General features: G+C 53.3%; 1 protein-coding gene across 1 annotated transcript in view; it reads right to left on the bottom strand.

Annotated features, from left to right (window-relative positions):
* Positions 1-15,388, bottom strand: part of DNAH17 (dynein axonemal heavy chain 17) — a 15,539,113-nt gene that overhangs the window by 14,876,250 nt on the left and 647,475 nt on the right. The window lies entirely within an intron of this gene.

Genomic DNA, 15,388 nt, shown 5'->3' with positions numbered 1-15,388 from the left:
AAGAGGGAAGATAGTACTCAATAGCAAGACTGAATGCCCCCACGAATGATATCAGGGCAACCAGAAACAATGCATTATCTCCCATATATGTGTGTAATGATCACGAATTTGAAAACAACTCACGTTTGTTGTTTATCCTTCAGAGATGGAAATCTGAGTGCATGCTTCTGTGGAGGAATCTTGAGGTCTGCGTAAATTAAAGCAACAGACCTTCCTACTTGCTGATCAATATGTTAATATTTCAAATATAGTAGCAAATTGTATTAACATTAGGAGTATAAAAAGAAAGGCGGAGAAGAAAACAAGTTGCTTACCTGTAACTACAGTTATCCAGTACCGGTATCTTTCATAGATTCACATGCCTGAATCATTCCCTGTCGCCTAGGCGGGAGTCCCACGGTAATAATATATATAAAAGAAGTGCCTTAGAATAAAATTGTAGTAGGCTGACAAGACAGTAGCCCAAAAAGCCCAAAGCTTAGTAGCCTATCTACCTCATTATATGAAAAAGAGCTGAAAATAGCTCCAACCAATCAGATGCCAGCACCCTCTAGAACCTTCCCAGCAGAGGCAGTTCTCCTCAGATTTTCTTAGCACAAGTGAGAAGCACAAGTTACTACTTGTGTAACGATATATCTGTTAGAGACATTAGTTAGTGATAGATTCCTTACCTTAGAATATCCCCAGGCGTCAGACTGGATCCGGAAAATTTTATGTAGCAATACCCCTGCGCGCCGGCAGGCGTCGTCCGTGGCTCCGCGTCCGTCGTCGGCGTCCTTAGCGCCGGAATGACGTCGTCGGTGTACATAGACGCCGCCCATGCGCGCTGACGTCAGTTCTGATACACAGCTTTTCCGCGCCAGATACGCAGAGCCATGATAGAACCAACACTGGTGCCATGAAACTAGGGCCCTGAAAGGGGATGACCTTAACCCTAGATATCGGTTCGCAGAACGGGGAGGATGGGTGGGTCGGTAAGGAATCTATCACTAACTAATGTCTCTTACAGATATATTGTTACACAAGTAGTAACTTGTGCATCTGAAAGAGACACGTTAGTGATAGATTCCTTACCTTAGAATAGATACCCCAGCAATACCAACCCCGGTGGTGGATCTGCGAACCAATAATCACACCAGAAAGTCCTGGAGGACGGAACGGCCAAAGAAGCCATCCCTCCGGACTTGGTTGTCCAGGCAACAGTGTCTTGCAAACGTGTGCAGCGAGGCCCACGTAGCTGCCTGGCAAAGGTCTTGCAAGGGCACTCCTCGGCCCAGGGCAGTTGTCGCCGTGGCCCGAGTGGAATGAGCCCTCAGTCCAACAGGGGGTTCCTTCTTAGCCAAGGAGTAACACGCCTGGATACACAAGATGATCCACCACGAGATGGTCCGATTGTGCACCGCCTTTCCCTTCTTAGCGCCCACGTAACCAACAAAGAGTTGGTCATCCACCCGGAACTGGCGTGTGCGATCCAGATAGTAGGAGAGCGCACGTTTTGGGTCCAGACGGTGGAGCCTCTCTTCCTCTTTCGAGGGATGCGGAGGCGGAAAGAAGGTGGGCAAAGTAATGGACTGCCCGATGTGGAAGGCTGTGACAACTTTGGGCAGGAAGGAAGGTCTTGTCCGCAACACAACCTTGTCCGGATGAACAGAGAGGAAACGAGGTGTAGAAGAAAGAGCCTGGAGCTCACTCACTCTCCTGGCAGAGGTGATGGCAACCAGGAAAGCAGTCTTCAAGGTAAGAAGACGGAGAGGACAGTTATGGAGCGGCTCAAAGGGAGCACACATTAGGTAGGTTAACACAAGATTCAAGTCCCACTGGGGCATCATGAAAGGGACAGGAGGAAACATGTGTGTGATGCCCTTCAAGAACCTATTTACAATCGGGGACTTGAACAAGGAAGGCTGATCAGGTAGCCTTAAGAAGGCGGAAAGGGCAGAAAGGTAGCCCTTGAGAGTGCCCAGAGCAGAGTCCTGCTGGGCAAGAGAAAGAAGGAAGAGGAGAACCTCAGAAAGAGGGGCATTGAGTGGATCCACAGCCTTTGCTGTGCACCATGCCACAAATCTGTTCCACCTGCAGGCGTATACCGACTTAGTGGAGGGACGCCTGGCTGCCAGAATGACATTACAGACTTCGGGAGGCAAGTCAAATGGCCTCAACTGTCTCCGCTCAATCTCCAAGCTCATAGGTGGAGACTGGACAGGTTCGGGTGGAGGACCGTCCCCTGCTGCTGCGACAGAAGGTCCTCCCGAAGAGGCAGACGAATCGGGGGATCGACTGACATGCTGAGTAGCTCGGGATACAAGTATCTTCGTGCCCAGTCCGGAGCCACTAGGATAACCTGGGCCCGATCGCGCCTGATCTTCTTCAGCACTCTGGGCAGAATTGGTATAGGCGGAAAGGCGTACAATAGACCGCAACTCCACTTGCGATGAAAAGCGTTGCCGAGCGAGTGCCGCCTTGTAAACTCCAAGGCGCAGAACTGATGACATTGCGCGTTCTCTTCTGTGGCGAATAGATCTAACCAAGGCTCTCCCCACTGCTGAAAGAGGCCTTGCGCCACGTCCGAGTTCAGACGCCATTCGTGATCCATCATGCACCGGCGGCTGAGTTCGCCCGCCCTGGCGTTCAGAGAACCTGCCAGGTGTTGAACCACCAGGGTCACGCCCTGATGTTCCAGCCACTGCCAGAGGCGCAGAGCCTCCTGGCATAGGGTCCACGACCCCACCCGCCCTGTTTGTTGCAGTACCACATGGCGGTGGTGTTGTCCGTGAACACCTGCACTACACTCCCCCGGACAGAAGGGAGTAATGCTTAAGTGCAAGACGGATCACCCGCAGCTCCAGAAGGTTTATGTGGAGCTGGGACTCCGCCGGAGACCAGAGGCCTCTGATCTCCGCCTCTCCCATGTGGCCCCCCTAGCCCAGGAGGGACGCGTCCGTCACAACTACGTGCTACGGGTGGGGTAGGGAGAGGGTTCTGCCACTGACCCAATCGCGGTCCTCGAGCCACCACTGCAACTGTCTTGCAGTGCCCTCCGAGATCAAGACACGGTCGGACAAGTTGCCCTGATGCTGGGCCCACTGAAACTTCAGGTCCCACTGCAGAGCCTGCATACGCCACCGGGCGTGATGCACCAGAAGGATGCAGGAGGCCATCAGCCCCAGAAGCCGCAGCGTCAACCTGACCGAGACTCGGGATAAAGGCTGAAAGATCAGAATCATAGCCTGAATATCCCGAACCCGCTGTTCGGGTGGATAAACCCGAAACTGCGCCGAGTCCAGAACCGCTCCGATGAAGAGGAGCTTCTGGGAGGGACACAGGTGCGACTTCGTCATGTTGATGGAGAACCCCAGCAGGAGCAGGAGATCGGCCATAGTCTGGAGGTGGCTGACGACTGTCTGGGGCGAGCCCGCCTTCAACAACCAGTCGTCGAGGTAGGGGAAGACTGACACCCCTAACCTGCGCAGATGGGCTGCGACCACCGCCATCACTTTCGTGAACACCCGTGGGGCGCTTGTAAGGCCGAAGGGGAGCAAGGTAAATTGAAAGTTCTCGTGGCCTACCGTGAACCGAAGGTAACCCCGGTGGCCCGGCAAGACGGGGATGTGAAAGTAAGCGTCCTGCAAGTCCAACGCTACCATCTATCTCCGGGGTCCAGGGCAGCTAAGACCTGAGCCAGAGTCAGCATCTTGAACCTATCCTGTCAGAGGAAGCCGTTGACGTTCCTTAGGTACAAGATAGGGCGTAGGCCCCCTTTGCCCTTCTTGGGTACCAGAAAGTAGTGGGAGTAACAACCACACCCTACTTCCGGCCCAGGAACGCGCTTGATGGCCCCCTTGGCCAAAAGGGGCCGTGACTTCCTCTTGCAGAAGTTGCAAGTGATCCCCCGACACGCGGTGGAATTGCGGTGGCATGGCTGGAGGGGTCGCCTCGAAGGGGAGGGAGTAGCCCCTTCGGACGATTTGCAGCACCCACCTGTCCGAAGTGACAGTGCACCAGTGGAAGAGGTGATGGCGAACCCTGCCCCCCCCACTGGCGTCACATGGGCCGGAAAGCACGGACTAGTAGGGTTTTGAGGCAGGTGCTGCAGGGGAAGGTGTGGACTGGCCTCGCCGTGGTCCCCGACCGCCGCTACATCGGTTTCCACGGCCGCCACAGCGCTGTTGAACGTTCTGCGGGGCGTGGCTGGCGGCACGTGTGGGGGCGCCCCTTCTTTGGCCACGAAAGGAGCAAAAGGCTCCCGTTTGCTGGTGTGTGGCCGAGAGGCCCAAGGACTTGGCCGTAGCCCTGGAGTGCCTAAAGCGCTCAAGCGCATGGTCTGCCTTGTCGCCAAAGAGGCGACGGCCATCAAACGGCATATCCAGAAGGGTAGCCTGGACATCGGCCGAAAAGTTGGCGGACCTCAACCAGGCGTGGCGTCGAACCGCCACCGTCGTTGCCATCGCCCTGCCTAGTGAGTCCGTTGTATCCAGCCCACACCGGATGGAATACCGCGCTGCATCTCAACCCTCCACAAGGGCTTGGGAGAGTTTAGCCCGGACCTCCTCCGGGCATTGTGGCAGCACGTCCGCGACCGTGTCCCACAGGGTGTGGGTGTAGCGGCCCAAGAGGCATGCGTTATTGACTGACCGCAGTCCCAAACTGAGGGACGAGAACACCTTCATCCCGAACTGTTCGTACCTCTTGGATTCCAGATCGGGCGGGGCCCTCTGGAATGCGGTCTTGGAAGTGGAGGCCTGGATGACCAGGCTCTCGGGGGTGGGATGGGTGGACAAAAAGCATGGATCACCCGTGGCCGGGCGGTAGCGTCTGGCCATGTCCTATCCACAGGCGGACCTGTGGCGGGCTTGGACCAAGTGCCCACAAGAACGTCACACAAGGCCTCATTAAAAGGCAGCAGAGGCTCACTGGAGCTTGTCTGCGGTTTAAGGACCTCAGTGAGGAGGTTAGTCCTCACGGCCGCGACAGGGAGCTCAAGGTTTAGGGCCTTGGCTGCCCTTGTCAACACTACACTATAAGCAGCCCCCTCCTCCGTAGCCACGGTTGGAGGGGAGACAAATCCAGTGTCTGGCGAAGTGTCAATGCCACTGGCCTCCCCAAGCTCATATGTCCAGTCCTGCTGTGACTGGCAATCCCGTACCAGAGGGTCCTCAGACCCCTCCCAATCACCCTTGTCACCCATCTCCTGTAGTTCAGGGTCAGCGGATGGGGCCAGTTCATGGAAATAGAAATCTCAAAAGGCCGTCGGTAGAGGCGCCCAGCGGCGCCGCTCCGGCGCCGGAACCGGACCAAGGGTAGGATCGGGGACGGTGCCCATAGCAGGCGCCGGGGGCGACACCCGCTGGGCCCGCGCCGGTGAGGTCGTGAGAAGTTGGCCTGATATATGATGCTCACTAGTTCTAGTGATCACCTTGTATCAGTCCAAACAACCCTTATGGTGATTGGTTGTAAGTCAACCTTATAGACCAGCTATCCTAGTAGCGTGGACAAAAGCAGTCTTTAGGCTAAACTCTGAATGGCATGTGAAGCCAGCTGTTTTACCACATATGACCCCTTGAATACCAAGTGAAAGGACACCACACAGGTTGTTATGAAAATAAGCAGATATTTATTAACTAACATACACCTCTGAACTCTTTATGAGATCAGAGGGCTAAGCACATGACAATACTAAAAAGGAAATACGAGTTCGCACAATATTTACAAGTGCGCCTTAGGGGCACGACAAACCATATACTCAAAACAATGTAATGCGAGGAAAGAAAATACTGTAAGGAGATCCAGAGGCTGGAGGATCGCTGGGACTACGCTACAAACTAGGTAAGTAAGGAGCAGGAGGCCAACAGGACTCACGTGCAGAGTGGGAACTCTCACGCGGGATGCGTACCAACGTCTATGGATCTTACAGTTTAGAAAGTTACGGATTCCGGACGAACCCGGCTGGATGGAGGGAAAACAACAGTGGACCTGAACACTAGGATAGTGTACACAGACTTCAGCACCTAGAAGCTTTAGTTACCTAACCCACAGGCTGCGGGTGCATAGGGCTGAAGTTGCGTCGGGTTTGCTGCGTTGATCCTGGTGATGCCTGAAACAAGGAGTTGCTGGCAGGCAGCCAGACGGAGGAGTCCGGTGGTTCCAAGGGTGGAACTTAGAAGAAGGAGTCCTGAAAGGGAAGGGGACAGAGTCTCGGTCACTAGCCAGTGACGGTGCTGGAACCAGGAGGGAACCAGATGCTGTCGCCGCAGTCAGGTGAAGGACGGGACACTTCTCTCTGTAGCTGCGCGGACAAGGAGCTGTTCTCGACGACCAGGCTGGAGGCACGAGCTGTCCCACGTAGTCTGCTGCTGTTGGCGGTGTCGGATCGTCGATCGGGACAACAGGCCTTGGCTAATGCAAGCCGCGCGGTGGAACAAAGATGGCGTCTGGTGTGGACCAGGAGGGTCCGGGATGCTTCTCGTTCACAGGGAAGCAAGGGCCAGTCTGGGGGACCAGACCAGCAGTGTTGGATTCTTCGGGTCGTCATCTCAGAGGTCACGAGCCATCCGGCAAGTGACCAGACAACAGGAAAAGCAGCAACCAGGCAAAAGGGCCCCACGCAGATCTAGTGGATGCTGGGGGGCTGGTTTTTGGTGCAGGAGCTGCGTCGGTGGGGGGCTTCTCAGACCCCAATGCACTCACTCGAGGATCCCTCGGCGGTCGTGCTGGAAGCGCTGTGCAGGTTTCTCAAGATGGCCGTCTCCACGTTGCTCGGTCCCAGCTATGCTGTGGATGTGGGTAGAGGTCAGAGAGGTCTGGAGGTCCGGGTCTTGTCGAGCTGGGTCGTCAGATTCCGGGATGGAAAGACTTTGCGGCAAACCGCACATGAGCTTGATGGTGCCTGCGAAGCAGGATGGTCACTCCCTGACCATAGGGGAGATTCTTCAGTCTTCTGATGGTTCAGGAGGGAGAACGTCAATAGTTCTTCGTAGAAGTTGTCAAGAGTAATCTAATCTGGAATGGGACCAGCTCCTACCTTTATTCAGCTAAAGGGGGCTGCACTACGACTAGGCCCCTCCTCTGGGTGGGACCAGGAAGGGGGGTGGTTACACCCCCTTTCCTTTGTCCGGTCTTGTACCAGCTCTGGGGCTGGGGTGCCCCAGGAACTGGTTTAGACCGGCATATGCACAGGGACACCTTGTGTGCCCCAGGCAGGTCTCATTCCTTTCAGCCCTGTCCTACAATATACACAAAATCCTGTCTGGGGTGATGCTAGCACCTCCCAAGGCAGGAAACCCTTTGTCCAAGCCTCCCTCGCTGGAAGGACTCCCAGCAGCAGGAGGTCAGACTTGTGTCTGTGGTGGCAGCATCCATTTTGTGATGCTGAGGCTCGAGTTAACTTTAACCGGGGTTCACAGTTACATACATGTCGTGTCCCTCTAGAAGGGTGGAATGCTACCCCCGTCTCCAGAATTGGCGAGGGGGTAGTATTCCAATTCGTATGACACCTTACTCGACATGTTTTGATAATGCTATACCAAAGTTAGCATTTGACCGCCAGGTTCATAATGCACTTAAGAGTATATGGTATAGCGTTATCATGGAACAGCTATTAGGACTTGGTTCCGCAAGCTGCAAACGGGCTCAGCTCATGCCAGAGCACCATCTCACATAATTCCAAGCACTCTGCCTTCAGGATTGATAAGGCCTGCCATAGGAGTGACTGATAGGAATGTATGTGTCCATTTTAGGTTTAGATATAGGGATACTATATCTAAAGCAAAGGGTGATTACACCACCTTGCCCCAGCTGTCGTGCAGCCAGTTGTGTCTGTTTAGATGGCCAGCCAGGGGTGGCATAATACATGCTTCAGCCCCTGGTAGGCCCTGGGTACACCTATGGCCTGGGTACCTATAGTACACTGTACCGGGACTGATAAGGTGGCCCTGTACCAATTGGTAAATGCACCTAAGGTACATGCTTGTCAATTTTGAGAGAGAACAGCTAGGCTGTGGGTCTGATTAGCAGGCCCACAGCCAGGGAAAGTCGTAAACAAGTGAAGCAAAAAGCAAAAATCGGGGGTGACCATAGGATTGCAGACCCTACTCTCCTACAAGGTCGACCGGCGACGACCCGGATCCGGGAGCGGATCCAGAGAGAGCCTGCAGCGCCGGGACCGAAGTCGACGGCGGCGCCCGGAGCACCCGACGGCGTCGGAGCCGAAGCACCCGACCCGCTAGGCCCTCCAGCAGGGGCCGTTGGGCCCGGAGGCGCCACGGAACCCGGCTGAGGAGGGAGGGACTTCATGGCCATGAGGTACCGCTCGATCTCCTCAGGCGTCGCGTCATGCCCAACGACCCAAAGGTGTGGGGCAGGCGGCGACGCCAGCGACTCTGTCGGAGCTGCGTGGGTGGTGTCACCCGAACCCCCGGCCAAGTCGCGTGAGCGTCGGGGTGGGTCGGAGGAACGATGACGTCTCTCTGACTTCTCATGCCTCTTACCTGAGGACTTGGAGCCTGACGACCGATGTCCACTCCCGGAGCTGCGAGGGCTCCGACCCCGCGGCCCGTCCCTTGACCTCCTGTGGGACCGGGACCTGGAACGGCGCGGGGCCGACTGCCGGAGTTCCAGTCGCTTGCGGGACCGCTCCCGTCTAGCTTTCGACGTCAGGGCCCGGCAGTCGGAGCAGGTGTGGTCGTCGTGGTTGAGGCCTAGACACTTGAGGCACAGGCGATGGGGGTCGGTAACCGACATCAGTCGGTCGCACCTGGAACAGGGCTTAAACCCGGACATCCCTACCGGCACCGTAGGAGTCGAAGACTCGAAAAAAAGAAATGATCAAAAAGTTTAGTCAAAAAAGACTAAGGGGTAGAGCTTCTCCGGATCTGTGCTAGCTGGCGCGGAAAAAAGAAGAACTGACGTCAGCGCGCATGGGCGGCATCTATGTACTCCGACGCCGTCATTCCGGCGATAATGACGCCGACGACGGACGCGGACGACGCCTGCCGGCGCGCAGGGGTATTGCTACGCAAAATTTTCCGGATCCAGTCTGACGCCTGGGGATATTCTAGGGAAAGGAATTTATCACTAACGAGTCTCTTTCAGATCGCAGCGTCAGCCTCCTCGGTGGCCGGCCGCCATTTCACCGCGGCGCACAGGCGGAGCTCGGGTCCCAGGCGGTAAGGCGCTCTCTGAAGGGCTTCTGGCCGTCCGATGCGGGCCAAAAATCAGGCCGTGCAGGTCAGCCGGTCAACAGTGTGGTTTGCCGGTGCTGTTGGGGATTTAGGTGCAGATAGCAAGGCTAAGCTGGGTTCAGGGCCGGGGAGCCTCGCGGGTCTGCGTCTTTCAGGCCGCCATCTTGGCCACGCCCCCCCCCCTGGTTTTATGCTGACTATGTAACCCTAAGCATATACAAGGCCCCTGTGTTCTGTACTCCTTAGACTGCCTCATACAGTTTCTGAGGGTATTGTGTGACTTAGTCTCCCTCATCTGAGGTAAATGAATATGTATTTTATATTTCACCTTCAGTGCCAATTTCTTCTTTGTTGGTTTAAAAGGACCAGGTATCAGTGAGACCACTGAGAAGGTTTCTTTTTTTCTTCACGAAGGAAACACTTTTGCCTTTAAAATGTTGATGGAGGCTCCTAGATAGATCAAGGTCTGTACTGGGGTAGATATGGACTTGTCGTGATTGATTTGAAGCTTAGTCTCTGTAAGAGATCGTGAGTCCAGCTGCAATGAAGCTGTGCTTCTTGAGCCCAGGACGCCTTGATGAGCCAATCGTCTAGATATGGATAGATGAATATCTGTGTCTCCGGAGATGGGCAGCGACCACTGCCATGCATTTGGAGAATGTTCTGGGTGCTGATTTCAGACCAAATGGGAGGATCCGGTACTGGTAATGGTCCTGTTCCACCACAAACCTCAAGAATTCGCAATGCTATCTGGCGATCGGAAAGTGAAATTACGCGTCTTGTAGGTCGATTGAGCAGAGCTAATCCCCTTGATGTAGTTGAGGATAAATTTGGTGTAATGCCAGCATCCTAAACTTTTCTCGCCGAATACACTTTTGGCTGTCTTGAGATCTAGAATGGGTCTGAATTCACTTGTCGGTAAGGAATCTATCACTAACTAATGTCTCTTACAGATATATTGTTACACAAGTAGTAACTTGTGCATCTGAAAGAGGCACATTAGTGATAGATTCCTTACCTTAGAATAGATACCCCAGTAATACCAACCCCGGTGGTGGGTCTGCGAACCAATAATCACACCAGAAAGTCCTGAGGACGGAACGGCCAAAGAAGCCATCCCTCCAGACTTGGCTGTCCAGGCAATAATGTCTTGCAAACGTGTGCAGCGAGGCCCACGTAGCTGCCTGGCAAATGTCCTCCAAGGGCACTCCTCGGCCCAGGGCAGTGGTAGTCGCCATGGCCCGAGTGGAATGAGCCCTTAGCACAACAGGGGGTTCCTTCTTAGCCAAGAAATAACACGCCTGGATACACAAGATTATCCACCGCGAGATGGTCCGCTTGTGCACCGCCTTTCCCTTCTTAGCACCCACGTAACCAACGAAGAGTTGGTCATCCACCCGGTACTGGCGTGTGCGATCCAGATAGTAAGAGAGCACACGTTTTGGGTCCAGACGGTGGAGCCTCTCTTCCTCTTTCGAGCGATGCGGAGGCGGAAAGAAGGTGGGCAAAGTGATGGACTGCCCGATGTGGAAGGCAGTGACTACCTTGGGCAGGAAAGAGGGCCTTGTCCGCAACACAACCTTGTCCGGATGGACCGAAAGGAAAGGAGGTTTAGAGGAAAGAGCCTGGAGCTCACTCACTCTCCTGGCAGAGGTGATGGCAACCAGGAAAGCAGTCTTCAGAGTAAGAAGGCGGATAGGACAGTTGTGAAGTGGCTCAAAGGGAGCGCACATCAGAAAAGTAAGAAGCCGGTTCAAGTCCCGCTGAGGCATCACGAAGCGAACAGGTGGAAACGTGTGTGTGATGCCCTTCAGAAATCGATTTACAATAGCGGACTTGAACAAAGATGGTTGATCAGGCAACCTTTGGAAGGCTGAAAGGGCAGAAAGAACCTCAGAAAGAGGGACAGACAGAGGATCCACAGCCTTTGCTGTGCACCATGCCACAAATCTGTTCCACCTGCAGGCGTATACCGACTTCGTGGAGGGACGCCTGGCTGCCAGAATGATGTTACAGACTTCAGGAGGCAAGTCAAATGGCCTCAACTGTCGCCGCTCAATCTCCAAGCATGGCGGTGGATACTGGACAGGTTCGTGTCTAGGACCGTCCCCTGCTGCTGCACAAGAAGGTCCTCCTGAAGAGGCACACGAACCGGGGGATCGACTGACATACTGAGTAGCTCGGGATACCAGTACCTTTGTGCCCAGTCCCGAGCCACAAGGATGATTTGTGCCCGGTCGCGCTTGATCTTCTTCAGCACTCTGGGCAGAAGTGGTATAGGCGGAAAGGCGTACAATAGACCGCAACTCCACTCGTGACGAAAAGCGTCTCAGAGCGAGTGCCGCCTTGGAAAGTCCAACGCGCAGAACTGATGACATTGCGCGTTCTCTTCGGTGGCAAATAGATCTTACCAAGGCTCTCCCCACTGCTGAAAGAGACCTTGCACCACGTCCGAGTTCAGACGCCATTCGTGATCCATCATGCACCTGCGGCTGAGTTCGTCCGCCCTGGTGTTCAGAGAACCTGCCAGATGTTGAACCACCAGGGTGACTCCCTGATGTTCCAGCCACTGCCAGAGGCGCAGAGCCTCCTGGCAGAGCGTCCACGACCCCACCCCGCCCTGTTTGTTGCAGTACCACATGGCGGTGGTGTTGTCCGTCAACACCTGCACTACACTCCCCCGGACAGAGGGGAGGAATGCCTTCAGTGCTAGACGAATAGCCTGCAGCTCCTACAGGTTGATATGGAGCCGGGACTCCACCGGAGACCAGAGTCCTCTGATCTTCGCCTCTCCCATGTGGCCTCCCCAGCCCTGGAGGGACGCGTCCATCACAACCACGTGCTCCGGTTGGGGAAGGGAGAGGGATCTGCCGCTGACCCAATTGCGGTCCGTGAGCCACCACTGCAGCTGTCTCACAGTGCCTTCTGAGATCAGGACATGGTCGGACAGGTTGCCCTGATGCTGGGCCCACTGAAACTTCAGGTCCCACTGCAGAGCTCGCATCCGCCACCGGGCGTAATGCACCAGAAGGATGCAGGAGGCCATCAGCCCCAGAAGCCGCAGCGTCAACCTGACCGAGACCCGGGATAAAGGCTGAAAGAGTGGAATTAGAGCCTGTATATCCCGAACCCGCTGCTCGGGTGGGTAAACCCGAAACTGCGCAGAGTTGAGAACCACTCCGATGAAAAGGAGCTGCTGAGAGGGACACAGGTGTGACTTCGGCACATTGATGGAGAACCCCAGCAGGTGCAGGAGGTCGGCCGTAGTCTGGAGGTGGCTGACGACTGTCTTGGGTGAGCCCGCCTTCAACAACCAGTTGTCGAGGTAGGGAAAGACTGAAACCCCTAACCTGCGCAGATGAGCTGCGACCACCGCCATCACTTTCGTGAACACTCGTGGGGCACTGGTAAGGCCGAAGGGGAGTACGGTAAACTGAAAGTGCTTGTGGCCTACCGTGAACCGCAGGTAACGCCGGTGGGCCGGCAGGACGGGGATGTGAAAATAAGCGTCCTGCAAGTCCAACGCTACCATCCAGTCTCCGGGGTCTAGGGCAGCCAAGACCTGAGCCAACGTCAGCATCTTGAACTTCTCCTTCCGGAGGAAGCTGTTGACGTTTTGTAGGTCCAAGATAGGGCGTAGGCCCCCTTTGCCCTTCTTCGGTACCAAAAAGTAGTGGGAGTAACAACCACACCCTACTTTTGGCCCAGGAACGCGCTTGATGGCCCCCTTGGCCAAGAGGGCCGTAACTCCCTCCCGCAGAAGTGTCAAGTGATCCCCCGACACATGGTGGCACTGTGGTGGCATGGCTGGAGGGGACATCTCGAAGGGGAGGAAGTAGCCCCTTCGGACGATTTGCAGCACCCACCTGTCCGATGTGACAGTGTGCCAGTGGTGGAGGTGATGGCGAACCCTGCCCCCCACTGGCATCACATGGGCCTTAAAGCACGGACTAGGAAGGTTTCGAGGTGGATGCTGCAGGGGTAGGTGTGGACTGGACTCGCCGTGGACCCCGACCACCACCACGGCGGTTTCCATGTTCCCCACCGCGTTGGATATTAGACTGCGGTGCGTGGCTGGCGGCACGTGTGGGGGCGCCCCTTCCTTGGCCACAAAAGGAGCGAAAGGCACCCATTTGCTGGCGCGGGGCCGAGAGGCCCAAGGACTTGGCCATAGCCCTGGAGTCCTTAAAGTGCTCAAGCGCATGGTCTGTCTTGTCACCAAAGAGGCGACGGCCATCGAACGGCATGTCCATAAGTGTATTTTGCCCATTAAAAATAACACACCCAGGCACGCAACCTAGATATACAATGTGTTGAAACCCAGACTACTGAAATAACATAAAACTGCAAGATGGTATCTTGTTGTTAAAAACAATTTTTTCGGATTTTAATAATTATCATGTACAAAAGAATAAAAGTTTTACAATCGAAAATTTATACATAATAAAAATACATTGCATTGACAACAATTTTATATAGGAAACAATAAAAAATAATACAAATGAGGTAATGACGAATTCTTCTCTACGCGTTTCGACAACAAGTGTCTTCGTCAGGAAATTATCATGTAGAAGCTTTTAAAACAATCTACAAAGAAGATAAACATTATAAGATACATATTCCAAATTACTTTTTTGACATTTCAGCAAATATTTCTGTCTGGGAACAACATGAACATTGTTTTAGAAGATACATCAAAACCATTTCTGTGTACCTGCAAAAAGCTATGTTTACAGGTTAAAAGTAAGCGTAAAAAAGACTAAGGGGTAGAGCTTCTCCGGATCTGCGCTAGCTGGCGCGGAAAAAAGAAGAACTGACGTCAGCGCGCATGGGCGGCATCTATGTACTCCGACGACGTCATTCCGGCGATAATGACGCCGACGACGGACGCGGACGACGCCTGCCGGCGCGCAGGGGTATTGCTACGCAAAATTTTCCGGATCCAGTCTGACGCCTGGGGATATTCTAAGGTAAGGAATCTATCACTAATGTGTCTCTTTCAGATGTAGGTATCCCCATTAGAGAACTGTCCTGCCGGGGAGGAGGGTGGGTGCATGAGAATCTGTGAAAGATACCAATACTGGATAACTGTAGTTACAGGTAAGTAACTTGTTTTCTTATCCAGTATTGGGGCATCTTTCATAGATTCACATGCCTGAATCAGAATAGCAAGCAGTAAGCCTAATAATGTCGTTTGCGGAAGGTGGGAGACAAAGCTAAATCTACATATCCCCCACAAATCCGAAAGGTTATAGAGCAGTAGAATATGTAAATACATATAAATGCAGAAACCTTCTGAAATGAAATATTTATAGTCAGGTAACATACTTCATATTAAGAAACAGTATTTGACCAACAGAAACATTACAGTGAATATGATTATACTCATACATCATAAATGTAATAAGAGAGACATTTAAAAGTCTAACCTTAATGAAGGAGATGTTGAAGAACAGCTTGTACCACTGCTGCATCGTCCTGCGACGCAGATTGTAAGCAGTAGTGCTTCGTGAACGTGTGGACATTTTTCCATGTCGCAGCACGACAAATGTTCTCCAGTGTGACCCCAGCAAATAAGGCTGTAGAAGCCGACATAGTTCTGGTGGAATGTGCTTTCACCTTTCTGAGCAAAGGTTTGTTGGCTTTATCATGGCAAAATTGTATGACAGAAGATAACCATCTGGCTACCGTTGCTTTTGTCACGGCTTGTCCCATTGTGTCTTGACCATAAGTGATCAACAGCTGATTAGATTTTCTTATATCCTTAGTTCTTTGAAGGTAGAACTTCAAGCAACGTTTCAATTCAAGAGAGTGCAAAGCCTTTTCTGCCTGTGTAATTGGATCCGGGAAGAAGGTCTTTAGTTTTACTGGTTGGTTCAGGTGGAATTGAGACGGTACTTTAGGAATTAATTTTGGATTTGTTCGCAAAGTAACGTAATCCTTAGAAAAATGTAGAAAAGGTTCCGAAATTGTGAAAGCCTGGATTTCACTAACCCTCCGGGCTGAAGTGAGAGCTAATAAAAGAGCCACCTTCCAGGTTAAAAATTTTAGTTCAGCCTTGTGAATTGGTTCAAAAGGTCTTCTCATCAATTGAGATAAAACTGTTTTGAGATCCCATTCTGGAGGTGGAGGTCCAATTGGAGGAAAAGCTCGAAATAGCCCTTTCAGAAATTGTGTGATAAGTGACGAAGAACAGAGTGATGGCTTGTTAG

The sequence above is a fragment of the Lissotriton vulgaris genome, chromosome 7 (assembly GCF_964263255.1).
Source record: "Lissotriton vulgaris chromosome 7, aLisVul1.2, whole genome shotgun sequence".
NCBI classification, from domain to species: Eukaryota; Metazoa; Chordata; class Amphibia; order Caudata; family Salamandridae; genus Lissotriton; species Lissotriton vulgaris.
Note: the sequence above shows the minus strand (reverse complement) of the source record. Positions and strands in the feature narration are given on the sequence as shown.